General features: G+C 40.2%; 1 protein-coding gene and 1 gene segment (V, D, J or C); both read left to right on the top strand.

The window, feature by feature from the left end:
• LOC108389056 (interleukin-1 alpha) overlaps positions 1–5,693 on the top strand; it is a 163,962-nt gene extending 158,269 nt beyond the window's left edge. Inside the window, exon 8 of the transcript XR_012133318.1 lies at positions 2,859–5,693. The gene's annotated coding sequence lies outside the window, so the exon portion shown is untranslated. The remainder of the gene's footprint in view (positions 1–2,858) is intronic.
• Positions 1–14,085, top strand: part of LOC118971267 (immunoglobulin kappa variable 2-28-like) — a 628,396-nt gene that overhangs the window by 207,520 nt on the left and 406,791 nt on the right.

The raw sequence follows: 14,085 nt of genomic DNA on the forward strand, positions 1-14,085 counted from the left end.
GGATAGCTGTAATCCTGCTGATGGTAGTAAGTTGTATCTTCAACCTGGGAGCTGCTGATGGTGAGAGTGAAATCTGTCCCACACCCACTACCCTCTGAACCAGCCAGGCACGCTAGATATCCGGGTGGATGCCCATGAAATGAGCAGTTTCAGAGCCTGTCCTGGTGTCTGCTGGTACCAGGCTAAGTAGTTGTTCTGGTGGGAGCTGATTAGAAGACTCTGGCTCGACTTGCAGTTGATGGTGACCCTCTCTCCTACGGACACAGCCAGGGAAGCTGGAGACTGGGTCATCACGATGTCCCCAGAGATGCCTGCAGTCTCAAATGGAGAGTGACTATACATGCCATCATTAATACACACAAATTTGTATGTGTACAATGTAAGCTATCTTATTTATAATAAACAATGGACTGTTTTAGATTAAATATTCTATTTGTTCTGCATGGGAAAATCTATTTCCAATTTTATAAAGTCATTTCTCCACTAAAACTATCGCCTGAGGCCCAGAGCACCAGGAAGATGAGGAGCTGGGGTTGGGGCACCATCCTGCTTCTGCTCACCTGTCTGACCCTCAGGCCCCACCTGCAGGAAGCCCCTTTGATAGAGTTCCAAGCAGCCAGACTGGGCCCCCAGGAGCCCCTGCAAAGCAGTGGGCAGTGTGATTGCACAGTGCCTGTTCAGTGAGCTGTGAAGGCAAATAGTGGGAAGAAGGAAACAAAAATGCCGTCACCCAGGAAATGTGATAGTGCCAGGAAATGTGATAGTGCCCAGACAAGGCCCAAAGGCACCTTAAAGCTGTGATTCTCAATACAGTCCAGAAAAATTCTCAAATATATAATGTTTTCAGTATTGACTGTATTTTTTTCAAACCAGCTGAAGGAAACTTGAAAACCTAGTGTATAGTTGCATATATGTAATTGTGAGGAACACATCGGGAACCTATAAAGATGCTGCCAGTACATGAAACATAGTCATGTCCCAGGACAGAATGAGGATATACTGCACAGATTTTTATCTCGATCTCAGATTCTTTTTTGAGTTCAAATCCATCTTTGAAGTTCCTCTTGGACAACTCATAAGCATCTCAACAAGTCCAAGCCAGACCTTTCATGTTTCCTTCAACACATACACTATATCAGAAAATGAACCCCACATAGCAAGGAACCACCCGGGTCACTAATCTCTGGGTCAACCAGTTTCTCCAACCACTTGAAGTCGTCTCCTTTCTGTCTCCCACCAACCTAAGGTGGCACAGCTCCCCCTAGGGGTAAAAGTGAAATAGCTTCAGCCCCAGCACCACTAGAACAGTTTTTTTGTTTATTTTTGCTCCGAAACCAAAAGTATTTATAGAATTATACAAATAGCTTTACCATAAACTGTCCTAAGCAAAGGCCGTTTGAATTCCATCAGAACCTTTGACCCCATAGAGCTTTCATTTTCGGAAGAGCAGACGAGAAACAAATAACATTTCTGAAGTTGCTCCTACACCACTCTCACAAAGTCTCTACCCTGGAGCAATGTCATTGCTCAGGAAAAATGGGGTGATGGGGTGTGTGCAGATGATTTAGTGTATCCTTAGCATTCAGCATCAGCTGAGTCAGAGGAAATGCCAACTATGAGTACAATTTAACATTTGTGTTTTTTGGAAGAATAAAGTCAGTTGTAGGCTCATTAATTATCAGGTGTACAAATTATCTCTTGATCAAAGACAGTGATCATTCATTTCACAACGTTCCTGCAGCACGAAACCACCCACGACACAAGTGATTGACAGATCTGTACTTGGACACTATTCATGAAAATCACCTGAACACAGTTTTATCAGAGCACGTTTGTATTTTAATTTTCATTATTAGAAGAAAGGACCATCTTTCAATTTATCCTTTTCAATTTTTTAAACAAATGAATTAATTTTTCATTTTGATACAAAAGATAAACATTTATCCTCATGTGCCTCACATTTATAGTGACTCCTTCCTTAAGTGTTTATCTTTATCCACTGTAATCCTTAACTCAGGGCAGTGCTTACAGATCGCAGAAAGACGTGTGTGTCCTCTCCTCCTGAACCTCTGTATTTTATCCTTCCAAAGCTCTCAATTGCTACTTGGTAGACTTTTTAGTACTGAGGATGCTGATTCCAAGCCAATTCCATGGCTGAAATGCAGAACAGTAGATGGGCTTTTCCACTGTAGATACGGCTTTCAATAGCAAACCGCAGTGACCTGCCAAGAATGCTCATTACTGGAGCTTGACCATACGGAGAAAACCTCAGAGTTCTTGATAGAAAAGGAGGAATGAATCCCATCTACTACAAAGAACATTTAGCAAGAGAAGCTGTTGACATCCTCACTAAAGCTTCCCTTAACATGGAACTAGAACAGTGGAAGTCAAAATGAGGAGGTAGAAGAAATTAGGTTCTAGTGATGTAAGCAAGTGCCTGGGTCAGACCTTTCCTTATGGGTTCTGCTGTGGGCTTCTCAGTAGCTTAAATACCCAGATTCCTTTACTATCAAATGTAGTGCCAATTGAGGTTTACTGATAATTTCAACTGAGAATTTGCCTAATGATTTTGTAGTCTTAACCAACCTAAGTCGATAATGAAATTGGAAACTTCACCATTTATTTTTAACCCTCTGATGTATCCACACAGGAAATGTAAAAGAACACAGGAAATATATTGTTTAAAATAGTGTGTTCTTAAACTGGAGAACCATGAAGATGTAGGCCAATATAGTAATAGCAGCATTTTCTGTTGAAAAAGTTCCTAGTTTCCTGAAGTTGTCAAAATGTTTTTTTCTTATTTTAAAACATGAAAAATCCTCAATCTAAGACATAAATTTAATTATTTTTTATTTTAGCTACAACTCTGAGAGGGGACAAAATCTTCTCCAGGAATATGTTCAGAAGATGAAAAGGATCACAAACACACAAACCACATACAACCACATTGTGTAATAAAAATAATAGTAGCAAAATTGATAGCAGCAGGGGCCCATATATTTGCACTAGCTGTCTATGTTCATTGCATTTCACAATCCCTTTCTCATCATAAATTACATCTCTTCAAGTCAGTAATCACAAACTTCACAACAAACAAAAGGTTGGAACCAAAGAGCTTCACTACTGAATTCTACCAAACTTCAAAGAAGACTTAATACCTATTTTACTCCAACTTCCAAAAAACTTAAAGAGGAGGTATGTTTCCAAAATGTTTCCAAAGTCTTGATGATTTTCTTCTACATAGTATTGGAAGTCCCAGTGCAAGAGAAGCAAATGATATGTATTCCAAGCAGGAACTGCTTCCTATAGGGAATTCATGTCTACACTGCATTTCTTTCAAACCTGGTGATTTAATAATAAGAGAAGCATATACAAGAAATGGATAATCCCCTAGTGGTCCCCAGAAGCCAGAGAACATGTTACCTTGGAGTTAGAGGCTCCTAAACACCTGGGCTCAGGCCTGTGTGGGAGGCCTCCTGGAGGAGGTGCTGAGGATCCCTCACCCCACAGGGGAGTCTCCACTCCCCGCCTCTGTCCCCACATCTTCCTGCAGGTGCTGCTGGATGGCATTGAAGCGACCTCTTCTGACTCCCAAATCTCAGGGAGAGTCCCTCACTGGTAGCTCTAGAGGAAAGCAGGGAGGAACAAGGGTTCTGGGCAGTGTGCTCTTACCAGTGACTGTGATGGTGGGGCAGACAGCACACAGACCCCAGGGTTCTTAGTGTCACGTCTCTCAGATGTTTGCCAGCTGGTGGAAGACCCCAGAATTCATTTGGATGTGCTCTCAACTGTCATCATCATGTCAGGTTTTATAACATGAAAACTCCTGAGTAAAACAGAATCTGTTTTAGAACATATTTACTACAGCTAGAGGGGCTTTTTTCCCCACTTCAACTTAAAAAAAAAATCTATGTAAAGTCACATGTTGAAACATTCAAATATATTTTCTAATTATACACAAAATAAATTTAAAATTTCTTTTAGATTGTAAGTGCCAGGTCACATTCCTTAAACAATAAATGAATTAATTGTCATCAAAACCTGTACAATTATGAAGACCTAAGAATATTTGAAATTATATGCAACTGTGTTGGAGATGATTTGGCTTACATTTGCTTGTGCCGTTTGTTCAGGGGGAATTTGTGCCTGTCTGTAACTTTCCATAAGTGTGACATTCCTTGGGTTGTTACCATACCCATACCTCCAGTCTTGGCCCCAGATCAACCACAGTGCATAGGTGGACACCATCGCATTGCCTGCAAAGGAACCACCCAGCTGAGTCCTGACTGGAGCATCCAAATTATGGTTAACATGAACATCCTTTACTCTAAGAAATAAACACTTGGTATTATATGCCACCAAGTATTGGATGGTTTGTTACGGTAGGGACAGTGCAGGCCACCCCAAGATGTGCCACTTTGTCATACAGATTATTTTGAGGAAAAAAACAAAGCCCAAAAGGAAGATCCTTCGACCTTCCCCCACCCCACAACTGCAGACAAAGAACTGAGATGGAGGAACAGCTCCAGGAGGAGATTGACAGCACCGTGGATAGGCTGTATTATTTCATGAACTAAGGGTGATAGACAGGAAGGAATGTGACAAGGCCTTTTCAGATTTCTCTGTGCCCCATTATTTCTGGGGTCCCATCAAGAATTTTGTTTACCAAACATTCATACCCTTCAAAGAGTATGAATTCCAGGTGGTAGGGTCAGACCCCTACCACCTACTTCTTTGTTCAGAATGATATATATGCCTCATTTTTATGGACTGTCTTTGCAATATATGTCTATGCAATACCTCTTCTGACATAATTAAACTTTGGTTTATTTCTCCTGTTAATTTGTCTCATGTCAATTTAATTCTTAGAACACGTAGAAGAACGAACCTTGAGGGGTAGAGGAAATTTCTTACTCCCCAACACTACAAACTGTTATTTTATAAAATCTGACAGATACAACATGTACAAATACACACATTGAGGATGAGGGTAGATTTTATTAAAACCAGTGGAATAAAAATGAGTTCCTAGTGTATCTCCAGTCCAGAAGGGGTTCCCAGTTCTGGAGAAGTTCGCTCTAGATTCAGTGAGACTGAAAAGTGACAATGGAATGCTTTGAGGTTAAAGGGTTTATACTAAGCTTTATTCTTGTGATGGCAAGTCGAACACTAGGGTCATGCCTGCATCCAGCAGGTCTTCAGTTCCCCTCAGCCTCTGTCTCCACCAGCCATTCCTCTCTACTGCAGGACACACAGCACTGGGCAGAGCTCTTTATGTAGCAATGTCATCTTTAACTCTGTGTTCCCCCAGGCTCCTCCTCCACTCCTGGATTTACCCTGAGCACATGGCAGAGCTCTTTGTATAGCAACACAGGCAATAAAGGATTATTGCCAACACATGTGTGAGCATGCACCCGCAATGAAGGCCACATATTACATCATTGCATATGGACAGTGGGCAAGCAGATGAGGATCAGGTGAGGATCCTGGCCATGGAGCTTCTATTTTCCCTACACTTGGCAATCCATTCATAAGGAAATATAAAAACATAAGTAATTGTTTTAAAAAAATAAATGCTTTAAATAAAAAGAGTAAAAATTACTACATATGTGCAATCATCTGACAAAAGTTATCCATATGTTACAGTATAATAGTAATGACAGTTTTTATGCATAGTACGGATTTATTATAAATGATCACATCCAAATTTCATAAAGTTGAATATATAAATATGTTTGTACATAAGTAAATATGTGTATAATACATACCATGGGCATATATATTTTTGATGCATGCATATAGTTATCTTATGAATGAAATGGGTTAAAATAACTCCAGTTACTCCCCAACAGAAACTGGTGTCCAGGATGAGATATACTACCTCATCTGTTTTGAGGAATTTTCTTTATAATCTTTATTTCTAACTCACACACCAATTGGTGTGTTCACCTGGAATTATGGTTTCTAAGTGGAGGTCCAAATGGTATGATGGCAATATGTTTTCTGACTGTAAAAAAATTGAAGCATTGCATCCCATACAATTCCTTTTATCTCTAAATCGTCATTCATGGTATGACTTCTAGGAATGAGATATTACTTTGAGGTTTTTTTTTCATTTTATGGTGAAATCAATTTGACACCCTCATCACATAGGACAGAGCCCTTATGATTTACAGAGAAAACAAATAACTACCAGTAAACAAGCATAAAACAGAATGAATGGCTGAAAATTTAACAGGGATAATACCATTTGTCTTCAAATGGGCCTTAAGGGACAGCACTCAGTCTAGTTCAAGGAATAATATCAAAATCTCAGGGAGGGACAATTGTGAACTTTGATCACATTCATTTCATAGTGTATTTTAGTCTCTCTCAGTCAATCCAACAAACATTATAGTAGCATTTCTTTTATCAACAGGTGACATGATTCTAAAATATTCTTGAATCTGTCCTCTGACCTTTTTGTCAAATTACAGAGCAAAATCACACTTAGAAATGCATAATTAATATGCTAAACTCTCTTGGTTCTTTATCATTCCTTGATAACCAGAACTGAAGAGAAGGTATTACTACACTATATGCTGTGTAAGAAATTAACAAGGAAATCATTCAGAATCCCAGGAAACAACAGGGGGCTGGAACTTAAACACACAAGAAGGAATGAAGGCCTTAAAAATAACAGAGAAACAAGTTAGAAACCAGAACAGAAACAAAGAAAATGCTTACTTCCATTGACATGACATCCAAATGCAGGAAAAAACACATTTCTGTGATGGATGTCAGGATGATAGTACCTTTGTTGTGTCAAGGGGAACAGTGACTGGGAAGATACATGAGGGAGGACCTGAAGAGTATGATTCTTCTTTACTTTCATCTGGAGAGTACATAAAGCTTGATTCAGTTGCATATTTAGGATTTCTTTCCTTTATGCTTTGTGTGTTCTCTCCCAATTAAAAAGAATAAAACAGATCAAAGCCAGACTCTCAAACAAACAAACAAACATGAATGAGAAAATGGGAAACACCCTGTATTTACAAAAACAACTAAACATTATTAAAGAGAAGTGTAAACTATGCCTGTGAGATGGTAATTGAAACAATTTGGTACTGGCTCAAGAACAGACCCATAGACCAGTAGAAAAGAATAGAGAGCCCATCTATAAGTCCACACATACATGGTAAATTAGTGTACAATAAAGGAGCCATGAATATACAAATGGGAAAAGACATCCTCTTCAACCACTGGTTATCAGAAAACTGGACAATTGCATGTAAGAGAATGAAACTGAATTTTTGTCTAAATCCATGCACAAAAGTAAATTCAAAATAAATCAAAGACCTGAGTGTAACTCATGATACAATAAAACTCTTAGAAAAAAACATAGGCAAAAATCTCTTGAATGTAAACATGAGCAACTTTTTCCTGAACACATCTGCTTAGGCAAGGGAAACAAAATAAAAAATGAGTAAATCAGACTACGTCAAACTAAGAAGCTTCTGTACAGCAACAAACATCATCAGCAGAACAACATGGCATCTTACTGTATGGGAAAATATATTCATAAATGACTTATCTGATAAGGGGTTAACATCCAAAAATATATAAAGAACTCACATGATTCAACACCCAAAAAACATATAACACGATTAAAAACATAGACAAAGGATCTGAATGGACACTTCTCCAAATAAGAAATCTGGATGGTCAATAGGCACATGAAAAGATGCTCTACATAGCAATCACCAGGGAAATGCAAATTAAAACCACAATGCAATACTACCACACACAGATTAGTATGGTCAATATCGAAAAATCAAGAAACAACAAATGTTGTCGAGGATGTAGAGAAAGGGGAACCTTCCTACACTGTTGGTGGGAATGTAAAGTGGTACAACTGCTGTGGAAAGCAATATGGAGGTTCCTCAAAAAACGAAAACTAGAAATACCATTTGACCCAGTAATTCCACTCCTAGGAATTTACCCAAAGAAAAGAAGACCCCTGATTCAAAAGGACATATGCACCCCAGTTTTTATTGCTTCACTATTTACAATAGCCAAGATACAAAATCAACCTAAGGGTCCATCAATAGATGAATGGATAAAGAAGAAGTGTACATATACACAATGGAATATTATTCAGCCATAAAAAGAAGAGAAGTCCTACCATTGGCAACAACATGGATTGAGCTAGAGGGTATTATTCTCAGTGAAGTAAGCCAGCATGAGAAACACAATACCAAATGATTTTACTCATTTGTAAGGCATAACAACAAAAGCAAAACCAAAGAAATGAAATAGCAGTGGACTCACAGACTCCAAGAAGGGACTAGTGGTTACCAAAAGAGAGTAATTGGGAGGGCGGGGAGGAAGAGAGAAGGAGATTCAGGGGGACTATAATTTGCAATCACAATGTAGGTAGGTCACGGGGAGGGCAGTTCTGCACGGAGAACAAAAGTAATGACTCTGTAACATCTTACTATGCTAATAGTGACTGCAAAAGAGGGGTGAGGACTTGACAATATGGGTGAATGTTGAAACCAATTGTGTTGTTTTTGTGAAACCATCATAAGATTGTATGTCAATGATAGTTTAATTAAAAACAAATAAATAAATGAATAACAATGAATCAAATTTCTTTAAATATGCCTGTGAAAAACCTAAAGAACTGGACATCTGGTAGAGGAAACAGAAGGAAACATTTAAATGTACCTTTTCTCCTTCTTAGGTAGCATAGATTTCATCTCTGTTGGTTTCATAATAAACTAAGCAAACAGTTTCTGTTACTCTCCTCACCTAGGAGTCCCCCACCCTCTCTTTGGCTCTCTCCACACTGCTACCCACATCAACAGATTTGCATCCTGTTCCTTACAAAGGACCTTCCGTGCAAGGCTGAGATAGAAGGTCAGGTCTAGTCTTGCTCTGAATTATCAGGACTCTCATCAGACAAACATCTCAAAATGGGGTTCAATGTTCAGTTCCTGGGGCTGCTGATGCTCTGGATCCCTGGTAAGGCAGAGGCAGATGAGAGGGGAGGCGGGTAGAGAGGCTGAGCTCGGGGGACACCACTGCCCTGCATGTGAGTTCTGTCTGCATGATAGATGGTATGACTTGTCCTCCAGTCGGGACATGCAATGCTTAGATCTGGGAGGGTGAGGAAGATTCCAAGAGGAACAAGAGCCTGTGCTTTGGGCAGTGGTGTAGTACACTGTGAAAGATCTCTAGGCCTCACAAGTCCTGTGTTCTTTTTTGAAATTGCATAGTTTTGGGGTATGATTCAAAATCACACACAAAAAGTGATTTAAACTGAAATACATATCAATAAGAAAATAATAAAAATTGCTTGCAATATTTGTACCTGATTTTCTAATTTTTTCTCACAATATTAGGATCCAGTGGGAACATAACATTGATGCAGACCCCACTCTCCATGCCTGTCAGCCCTGGAGAGCTGGCCTCCATCTCCTGATGGTCTAGTGTGAGCCTCCTACATAGTGATGGAAACACCTACTTGCAGAAGGCAGGGCAGGTTCCACAGCTCCTGATCTATATTGCGCTTCAAAAGGGACTCTGGAATTCCAGACAAGTTCAGTGGCAGCACTTCAGGGATAGATTTCACACTTAAAATCGGCAGGGTGGAGGCTAACAATGCTGGGGGTTATTACTAAATGCAATATATACAACATCCTCCCACATGATACAGCCCTGAATACAAACCTTCCTTCCTGGGGTGGCCCAGCTGCCCACATGTGTTGTTTGGGGAGGAATCACAATATATTCTCCAAGTCTGTGTAAGAAGTATTGGAAAAGTCAGGGGAAATGGTTGCAGAAGGTGCATCAGTCCCATCAGCACCAGGCTACCTGGTTATGGTGCAACAGCCTTGTCGTCAGCAAAAATGGAGAGGGCCCAGAGAGCTGCCACCCACTAGTCCAGAAAGAAGGGAGAACTAATTGATAGATCATCCTCATCATTCTTACTTTGTGGGAAGCATAGTAAGACAATTGAGGCAAATCTGTGGCACTACAAATTGAATACATATCAAAGTTAAGCAGATTTTGCATGTACCAAGTGACATGTTGATCCATAGTGCTTTTATTTTTATAGCCAAAATGGATATAATCCAAATGTCTATCAATTATGAATGTATAGCTAAATTGGGAAATATTCATGGAACAAATTTATAGTAATACATAAGAGCACTCAGCTAAACGTCAAAAGATGCATCTCAAAGACATGATGATGAGAGATAAAAGTAGAAGCAAAAGAATATGACTTCAATTCTAATGAAGTTGAAACCAAGGAGAAACAAGACTATGTGATATATTTCAGAGTAACAGTTACATTAGTTGAAGTTGGGGACAGTCATTGACCAGGATGGAGAAGGATGAAGGTATCTGGAATATTTGAGATACTCTGTGTGTTTTATCTCAATTAAAATAAAATAATATCAAAATTAAATACAAAGATACATAAACAAAGAATTAATAATCACCTTTATACTCATGGAAATGCAATCTTAATAAAACATAAAATATGTTGAAAATTGGAAACTAAAAAAGTGGCAGAGGAAACAGAAGGAAACCTTTAATAATTAGAATGTTATCCGAAACAATTAAGTGTAGCTATGTAAATACACAGACTATTAAGAAAATGCAAGTTTAGAAGTTTTGGTTAATAATGGAGGGATATGGAGATGCATTTAGTGAGCTGGAACATTAAGTCAGTGGACTGTCCAGAATAAAATAAAATACAAATTGGAAATTAAAACATAAAGGAAACAAAAGCCCATGGACTTGGTGGTGAGCCCTGAAGACTCCACACTCTGTGAGTACAAACATGGAAAGGTCGGGGAGCGCGGGGGAGGAAATGATCAAAAGAAATCATAGGAGGAAACATCAATGGAAAAAGTGGTTTACTAATTTGTCAGGACATAATAACAATTCTAACCTTTCAAACTTCTTAAAATTCTTATCCTGACCATGAAAAAATATTTGACAAAGATAGCTTGTAAACAGGGAACTAAATATTACATACCTAGTAGTAATGAAAATGCTATTTCAAACTGATAATATAGAAATGGCACATGATGCCATCTGCCTTCCCAGTTCCTCCCAGTTCATTTACTCCAAGACCAGTGACCTTTCTTGGCCCCATAAGGTTCCCTGTGACCAATAACCTCTGTCAGGATCTGTGAGGGACAGCAAAGCAGCCAGGGTGACACCTGCAGGCAAACATGCAATCAGCCGTAACCCATGAGCAGGAATGTATGAGTGTCCCTCTACAAACATGGTGGCAGCCCAGTTCCCCTGGCAACAAAAACTCAATGCCCTGGTGGAGCTTCCACCACTAATAGGCCTCAAGTCAGGGCTCAGGACTTAGGACCTTCAGAGAGACAGGTACTTGAAGAAAGTGTAGTAGAGGATTCCAGTGCTCACCATATTTCTGGAAACACTGAATACTCAAGGTATCAATGGAGCTCAGGTTCTGTCGTCATATCTTAAAAACCAAGTATTTAGAAACTGAGAGCAATGTAGATATTTTTCCTATTTCATGTCTGAGACAGACAGTGGGATACAATGATCTCCAATACAATGATTCTAAATATTCATTTTAAAAGGTCAGTGTGGTCTTAGAACAAGCTACAATACATATTTTGCTGAAATATGTTATCTTCATGAATTTCAGAATTAACTAGAATCAAACGCAGAATTCTCTAAGAATGAATATATATGTAAGCTTCCTACCCATATCTTGATATGTTCTGTACAGTTAGGCCTGAAAGGAGCAGAGAATATGAGCCCAGGGAACACAAGTCATCTGTATTTTAATATCCTCTTGGGTGATGCAAGAAACAATTATGCATATAATTATCCACAGGCTGATCACTGAAGAAAGCTGAGATGGGAACCCAGACTGCACCCAGTCAGCTGAAACTGCCCTCACTCAGTCCCTGAGAGCCAACCCTTGGCACTTTGAATCTTCCTCATAACCCTTTTTGCAAGTCAGCTCGCTCAGTCCCTCAGCTTCCTGCTGCTCTGGGTTCCAGGTAAGGAAAGGCGGCCTGGGGCAATTCCAGTTCCTGGGTAACAACAGTCACTACATGGTGAGACAGATGTGGTAGGGAATACGCTGCTCTAAACACCACCTTGGAAAATAACGCCAAATGTTTTCAGTACCTATTTTGGTCCATTTTCCCTTAAGGTCCCTCTTCCTTCAGACATCCCTATACTCAGAAAACTCTTACTCCCTGCCATAAAAGGAAAACTGTTACAGCACCAATGGAAAGCATTCTGTCGGGATCTATTCTTATTTATGTTATTGAACTAATGTAACCAGCTAAGATGCTGTTTTTCCTGGGATCACTGTCTTGGAGGAGATGAAGAATGAAGCAAAAAGACAAGAATATGGAGCAACCAGCAAAGCTTTTAATGAGTGAAAAGAGAAGATATCCTGCCAATCAGGCAGGGCCCCAAGAAGGCCATTTAGGCTGCAGTGTCTAAGGGATTATAAGCACTGGAAAAGAGGAAGCCCACCTTGTTGCCAAGGACCTGTTGCTAGGGCTGGGCTGGGATCAGAAATCCCCCTTGTTTCTCAGGCTGGCCGTTCTAGGGGGTGGTTTCTGAGAAGTCCTGCCTGGCTGGCTGACCACAATGCCTGGTGTCAGTGGCCCACCTGGCCAGTCTCTACGGAGGCAACGTGTCCTGTTCCACCCACCCCACCAGCTACCGCCTGCCTCACTGATCATTCCATACTGGAAATATATCAATTATAACAGGAGTATCATTTACTGAAGAATATACATCACACTGGTCTATTATGGGTGGCAATCAATAATTTTAAACAAAGTAATTCCCATCATTAGAATTTAGGTTATTTTCAAGTGTAATATATTACTTCCAAACAACAGTCCATAGTCATTACAAAGACTTAATTTGATAAATACAGGAGGAGTCACAGACTTTGTACATATTGTGTATTATTTTCTCTAAAACCTCCTAGGAAAAGGATCAAGTTTTTAGAATTCTGCATTATGCACAGAGATTTTCTTGATTAAATCTTATAATAAGAGAAATGTGCCATTGGGGACAACCAAAGGACAAAAGCCTATCTTTGTGTTAAAAACTCCATGGTCTGTATATTAGCTGAGCTCCTAGAATCAGGTTTTCCACCCTGTCCAGCTCACTTAATTTGAGTGTTCCAATCAAGTTACGAATTCATTCACTCAGCACACAATGAAGACAAGCTATTTATCTGTTTACCATTCTTCCCATCCATGGGTATAAAGAGATACATGCCTCTGATGCCTAACATAACAGCCGGTAGCCTGGGAGCAGCAGCCAACAAACACCTGGAACACCTCACGTCCCTCCTGCCCTGGGAGCCTCCCTGGGTCAGCAGCAGAGGGAGGAGCTGCTTCCTTCTCCAGGGCAGGTGGGGTAGAGCCAGGTGGGAGAGCCACTTGGCCCGCCCAGGGTTTACTCTGGACACACACCTCTACATCCTCAGGGTCTCTGATAGATCATCAATAGACAATTTCTTAAGAATAAGAGGAACTCACAAACTATATCTGCCACAGTGGAATTCATATTTTCATAATCTGACCCTACTTCAACACAAAAGTCATCATTTGTATCCTTATTAGTTTTCCTTCAAACACAGAATACATTTTATTTTATTTTGCTCACGTGAAATGCTCCACCTCTGGTCTCCTTTTGACTCTTTCCACCCTGCTGCACCCACCAGGAGATTTGCATGTTTCCCTAAGGGAGGACTGAGATAAAAGGTCAGATCTAGTCCTGCTCCCACTTATCAGGAACCACCAGACAGACTTCTCAACATGGGGTTCCCTGCTCAGCTCCTGGGGCTGCTGGTGCTCTGGATCCCTGGTAAGGGCAGAGGGTGGATGAGAAGGAGAGGGGAGTGGGGAGGCTGAGCTTGGGGTCACCAATACCCTCCATGGGAATTCTGTGTGAATGATAAGTGGCATAACTTGTCCTCTAGCTGGGGCATGCATTGCTTAGATCTGGGAGGGTGAAGATGATTCTAGAAGGAACAAGAGCCTGGGCTTTGGGCAGTGGTATAGTACA

Source organism: Manis javanica, chromosome 1 (genome assembly GCF_040802235.1).
Source record: "Manis javanica isolate MJ-LG chromosome 1, MJ_LKY, whole genome shotgun sequence".
NCBI classification, from domain to species: Eukaryota; Metazoa; Chordata; class Mammalia; order Pholidota; family Manidae; genus Manis; species Manis javanica.